We start from the raw sequence: 6,988 nt of genomic DNA on the forward strand, positions 1-6,988 counted from the left end.
ATGCTAAGGCAAGCTAATCTGTGCAAGTATACACAATCGATGCAAGTAATATAGTAGTGAGTAAGTATCGTCTCCACAGGGATTGGATTAGAAATATATTTTCACAACAACTAGAACTAATGCCACAAATTAATCCTACTAAGTATTAAAGCTAAGAACTAATATTAAGGAGCTAAGAATAATGATTCAATGATTTCAGACAAGTGTGGTCGAGACAAAGAAAATATGCAGACAGATAAAACAAAACATGTATTGGATGAAATATAATGCAAACAACCTCACATATTCAGACGTGTCACATAGCACTGATGCTAAACCATTGTCTCGGCAACAATTATTTTAAGCCCATAATGAATTATTATGACTCGCGAAACTGTCTGACAGGATTACTAGGTATTCTTAGACGGTTGTTATGGCAATACCTCTCGGCGTTAACTATAGACGTTGTTTTAACCTACTCTAGCCTTTATCCCTTTTAGTCATTTGAAACTCACTCCTTATCTCTAAGGTAGACAAGTTAGAACTTCACCATCCCAGATTCATTCCTTTGCTCACGTTGAACTCTCATAATTCTCTCAAATTCAAGAACCACTTTCTAGAAAAAAGTCTATCTCTCGATGTTCTTACAATGCCCAAACATGTTTTACTGAAACCCCAGGCGATCTCTCAACGCTCTTACAGTGTAAGGAAAAATATTTAAACTATGAGCAAAACAGTCATAAGAAAACATAATTCATCATTCATAAACATAAAATATTGTTCAGGCGAAATAAAGTTTAACACCAAGTAAAACATTCATGCTGTTATCAAAGATCATCCAAGATTAAACCGTTTAATACAACCCCAAATAAAATAAGAGTTTAAGAACAAAGGAAGAACGACTCCCAAAACCGGGGGCTCTGTCGTGACAATCCTAATCAACACCACGCCTACCTTGGTGATCACCCTCTCTTGAGGCCTGATCACCGCTCTGCTATCGTCTGGCTATGGACGACAACAAGGAAGACTGGGGGGTAGATAGAGGGAAAGCACTGCAGTTGCTTGCTCACGCCTAAGGTAAGGCTCTTCTTTCTTCTTTCTTGTCCCCTTTCTTTTTACGGCTACGGTTGGTAATTATAAGGAGAATCTCCTAGGGCTTTGCATGCTTTTAGAGTTTTCTTAATTAGCCATTATTTATTTCCCAAACTTAAAAAGGAAAGGAGGCTGGCGGTTGTCAGGATATTCAAGACTTGCTTGCACGTGAAGCAGGTCATCCAGCTGGCATGTGACATAGGCGGTTTCACCAAATTTGCTTCATACTTCTTCAGATAAATCTTGCCTCGGCGAGATAAATCTGCTCCTCACGTTCTCATCTGCTCCATTGGCCTTTGCAACTTTTCATTGTCACGACTGAAATGTTCTTCTTCTGTAGAATTCCTGCACAAACACAACTCAAACAACCCCTTATCCTCAGCAACATCAGTTAAACCAAATAAATCTTGCCTAGGCAAAACTTATCCACCACAACCTATATGTAACTAAATGCAACTAAAAATGCAGTGCATACTTTGTTTAGACGAGCAATAACTTAAGTGAAAAGACTAGAATTTAAGTCTTTTACGGAGTTATCAGCCGTCATAATCAAGAAACATGACAATCTGTTTCCCTTTTGATGCAACTACTATTTGCTCAAACATGCTCAAAGTCGACGGATGATGAACAATCCAGGAGCTTCGTTCATCGGTTTCTGGTAAAGAAGCAGACCTGATACGAGTTGGAGAAGAAACTCTCATGGAATCCAACCAGGCATTGGTTTTAGCCCCTCCTTGTTCAGTTTCCAACTTCTTCATCAGTAGCATCTTAAGGTCTTGAGGTGAAAAGGACTCGGGCACTGGAGGAGATGATGGAGGCAACAGATTCCTAACTCCACGCGATATCACATCAAGAACCACTACATTTTGTTGGTTAGCCATTTTTCCCTTAGCTTATTATGGTTTATCTGAAGAGCGTAGAGAGAGAAACAGAGTCTAAAAGAAACAGAGAAGATTGCAATGTGTGAGATCTCAGGACCCCTTTTTCTGTGAAAATCGAACCCACTTTTTGGATCAGAAGACTATTTAAAATATTAAAAGCACAGAGGCTTTTTTACAATCAAGGTGAGAATAATAGCTCATATTCTCGTGGCCCCCTTCACTTTTTCATTTTTGTTGTCCCCCTTTTTGAATGACGAATCCGAGGAGAATTTAAAGGAGAAAAAGGAGAGATTTGAATCTACCTAAAGGAAATGACGTTATTGGGAGTGTGGTGGTAGTTGAAGTTATGGACGTTGTGGGGGTAGTAGAATGGTTGAGATAGTGAAAGATAATTGTTGTTAGATAGTGTTTGAGTGGGTGAGAAAAAACAAATGGAAATAGTGGCCCATAAAATAATTATAATATATAAATTAATAATAATAATAATAATAAGTAATTATTATAATATTTTTTTAAGCTCGGTCAAAAACGGGTGTATACAGTTTCAATAAAATAATTGATCTTTAATTCTCTTTTTCATGTATTGTTGGAAAGTGAGGATGGTGTGTTCATTGGATTTATAGCTAGATAATTCCTTTTCTTGAATGCCAAATATGGCCCTTAACATCAGTCAGTATTATCGTTTTCTGTTGTTTTTAATCATGGTTTCTACTGTTTTGCTACCATGCTTGCTATTAATAACGTTGAAACCGAAGCTCTTCTCCACTTAAAAAACAAGCTCAAATACCCTTTTCATGTCTTAAATTCTTGGAAAGAATCTGATTCACCGTGAAAATACTATGGAGTTACTTATGACCCTGTTTCAGGCAATGTCACAGGGATTTCACCCATCGGAAAATCACTTTCCGATGAAATTTCACCTTCCATTTCAAGGCTTTAAAGTTTTCAAAACCTTACTTTGCCTCAATACGCCATTTCCGGTGAACTTCTTGAAGAAGTAAGCCATTGTTGAAATCTCAAAGTTTTGAACTTGACACACAATAAAATGGTGGGAGTTATCCCAGATCTTTCTGGACTGAAGGACTTGGAGGCTCTTATATTCAGGGAATCAAATAGCGGACCGAAAACACTATCGCGGGCGCTATTTAGCAGTAGCGCCGCCGTCAGAAACAAAGATTGATAAAATTAGCGGGGGGTGGCGGATTCACGCCAATAGCGACCTGGGTAACGGTGAATAACACTGATAACGAGATGTTATTATCGTTTCCAACCGCTATAGTGAAACAAAAAAAAAAAAAATAAAGGAGAGATTATTAAGAGAAGAAATAAAGGAAAAAAACATGAAGCGTTTAAGAATCAAAATCCTAAACTTAAAATAAAGAAGAGAAAAATAAAGAATAAAAAGAAACCTTAATTGTCACTCATACCCTAAAACCAAATTTGTAACAAGAAGAAAAAGAAAAACGAACAAAAAAAAATTAAAGATAAAAAACAGTGAAAAAAGGAAGAAATTGAAGAAAGGAATGCTTACCTTTGGTCCTTGTCATTTTTGGGTGATCAAAGCAATGAATAGCTTATCCCAATAGTGGGGAGTTTTCATTCAATGAAATGGCCAACATATATGAAAATGGGCAAGATCCGACGATGAACGATGGAGTTCGGAGGACAGTAATTAAGAACCCGAAAGATTTGTGACTGATTTGGAAATTTAAGATGTTTGTCGTTGATATCAAGGTTGGATCTGTACTTAGGAGACTAAAGAGAATCTGTTTCTGCATTTTAAATTTAGTATGGTGGTCGGAAACGTCCAACATGGTGCTTGTTGTGACGGTCGGCGGTGAAAATAGGTTTTTGGGATATTTTAAAGAATGAAGAGAGTTTTTGGGAGAAATAGAATAAAAAGAAAAAAATATAAGAAGATGTTATAATAATTATTGGAGTAATTATAGATTTGATGTCTTTTAGTTTTCAAATATCTAATATAGTCCCTAATTTTCATGTTTAGTTATATTTAATTATTCATTTTGTGTTCTTTAAATTTATTTAAATTCTACACTTTTATTTTAATTATATTTAATTGTGGCTTAAATAAAGTTGTGTGAAATTATTATGTTTTAGGATAAGTTGTGTAAAAATTTAAAAAATACACGACCGCGACACCCGCGGTGACCGCACATCCACGATAAACGTAACACGACCGAAAACTTGGCTGCGAATGCTATTTAAATCACTGCTTATATTGTCGTTTAACACGTTTTCGGGTCACTTTCCTAGTTGGATAGGGAACTTAACTGGACTGCTTTATCTCGGCCGTAAGCAATTTCGACGAGGGTGAGCTTCCGGAGAGTATCGGGAATTTGAAGAACTTGAATTACTTGTACCTTCCCATGTCCAATCTGATAGGGCAAATTCCAGAGTCCCTATTTGGGCTGCAGGCCTTAAAGTTTTTAGATATATCACAGAACAAGATTTCTGGGACTATCCCGAATTCGATTTCGAAAATGAAGAACATTCACCAGATTGAGCTGTTCAACAACAAGCTGACAGGGGAATTGCCACCGGGAATAGCCCATCTTTCTCTCTTGGAAGAGATCGATATCTCCTTGAATCACATGCACGGAACATTGCCTGAAAGAGATTGGAAACATGAATTTGACCGTGTTTGAGTGTCATCAAAACAACTTTTCTGGAGAGATCCCTGCAGGATTTGGAGATATGCATCATCTTAAAGGGTTCTGGATCTACCAAAACCGATTTTCTGGACAATTTCCTGCCAATTTAGGCCGGTTCTCACCCTTGGAATTTTTCGACATCTCGGAGAATCAATTTTCAGGTGAATTTCCCAGATTCTTGTGTGCAGGGAGAAAGCTAACATTTTTATTGGCTCTTGAAAACAACTTTTCGGGACGGTTTCCAGATACATATGCTGAATGCAAATCTCTGCTAAGGCTCAGGATCAACAAGAACCACTTTTCAGGAGAAGTTGCAGATGGACTTTGGTCACTTCCACACGTGAATCTAATCGACCTCGCCAATAATGACTTTACCGGAGGAATCTCCGCCAACATCGGATCTTCCACTAACTTGAGTCGGTTTTGCATAACAATAAATTTTCGAGTAATCATCCATCGGAACTTGGCTAGTTGACAAACTTAGGGAAGCTCCTTTTGAATAACAATAACTTTTCTGGCAGTCTACCTGCTGAGATTGGTGCTCTAAAGGAGCTATTATCGTTGCATCTCGAACAAAACTCAATAACCGGATCGACACCGGCGGAACTAGGTAATCGTGTTATGTTGGTGGACTTGAATCTTGCTGGTAATGATTTTAGTGGCATTATCCCACCTACAGTTTCATTCATGCCCTCTTTGAACTCTTTGAACCTTTCGGGAAACAAACTTACCGGTCCGATTCCGAATAACCTCGAAAACCTGAAGCTAAGTTCCATTGATTTGTCCGATTACCAATTATCAGGAAATGTCCCTCATGAGCTCCTGGCCATCGGCGGAGATGAAGCATTTCTTGGTAACGGGGGACTCTGCATTGACCAAAGTACTAAAATTCAGAGTAGTAGTACTTTGCTCGATGTTTGCAAGGAAGATTGGGGCCGGAAAAGAGTCTACAGGGATAAATCGGTTTTCTTCATCTTTCTATCTGTAGTTTTGTTTATAGTTCTAGCTGGTCTACTGCTTCTGAGTTACAAAAACTTCAAGCGCAGTAAAGCAGGCATGGAGAATGGTATCTAAGGCAGCAACGGGGTAAGTCCGAAATGTGAACTTGCTTGTTTTCACCACATGGATATCCAAGCCGAGGAAATATGTGATCTAGAGGAACAAAATCTCATCGGAAGAGGCAGTACCGGAAAAGTTTATCGCCTGGATTTGACCAAAAAAGGCATTGTGGTTGCCGTGAAGCAACTATGGAAGGGGGAAGACCTCAAGGCAATGGCAGCAGAGATGGAAATTTTGGGCAAAATCCGGCACCGAAACATTCTCAAGCTCTACGCTTGCCTGATAAAAGGTGGATCGAGCTATTTGGATTAGAATACATGGAAAACGGATATGTGTTTCGAGCACTTCTTAGAGTGAAAAGAGATGGGAAGCCGGAATTGAACTGGCATCAAAGATATAAGATTGCCCTTGGAGCTGTTAAGGGAATTTCTTATCTGCACCATGATTGCTCCCCTCCTACCATTCACAGGGATATAAAATCATCCAACATTTTACTCGACAAGGATTTCGAGCCAAAGATTGCCGATTTCAGGGTCGCAAAGATTGCAGAAAGATCTCTCAGGGGTTCTGAATGGAGCTGTTTTGCAGCCACCTATGGTTATATTGCTCCTGGTGAGTTTCACAACGCTTAGTTAGCCATGTTTCAAAGTTTACATAGATTATATCATGATAATTCTCCATTCCAATGAACAAACCAAATCTGACAATGATCAAAATGGCGGAATTTGTATATCTTACTATTCAAACTTTGGTTTCAATGGCAGAGCTTGTATATACTCTAAAAATCACTCGGAAAAGCGATGTCTATACTTTCGGAGTAGTGTTATTGGAATTAGTGAGCGGAAGAGCGGCCATTGGAGAGGAGTACGGAGAAGGGAATGATATTGTTCATTGGATTTTAACTCACTTCAACCACCATGAAAAGGTTCTTGACGATAAAATAGTCACAGAAACTGTCACCGTCCGAGACGACATGGTTAAAGTCTTGAAGATCGGTATCCTTTGCACCGCCAAACTCCCGAATTTGCGCCCCTCCATGAGAGAAGTAGTCAAGATGCTTGTTGATGCTAAACCTGCCATTCCCATATCTTCGGATGATTAGTTCAAGGTTTTTGTTATATATTATGTATATTTAAACTTATGTTACTGATAATCAAAATCTAATAGAAACATATAAAGTGTTGTACTATAAGGATTGAGGAAGTTAAAAGCTCGGTTCCATAGCATTACTTTATTAGAATGTCATTGAAATTTGAAATTTGGATTTTCATTCTGATTTTTTCATGCTTAGGTTAAATTCTACCA

At 38.3% G+C, this 6,988-nt stretch overlaps 1 pseudogene; it reads left to right on the top strand.

Annotated features, from left to right (window-relative positions):
- Nucleotides 1–2,676: 2,676 nt before the first annotated feature.
- Nucleotides 2,677–6,785, top strand: LOC120200592 (annotated as a pseudogene).
- The last annotated feature ends 203 nt before the right edge of the window (nucleotides 6,786–6,988 follow it).

Source organism: Hibiscus syriacus, unplaced genomic scaffold (assembly GCF_006381635.1).
Source record: "Hibiscus syriacus cultivar Baekdansim isolate YM2019G1 unplaced genomic scaffold, ASM638163v2 tig00006222_pilon, whole genome shotgun sequence".
Taxonomy (NCBI): domain Eukaryota; kingdom Viridiplantae; phylum Streptophyta; class Magnoliopsida; order Malvales; family Malvaceae; genus Hibiscus; species Hibiscus syriacus.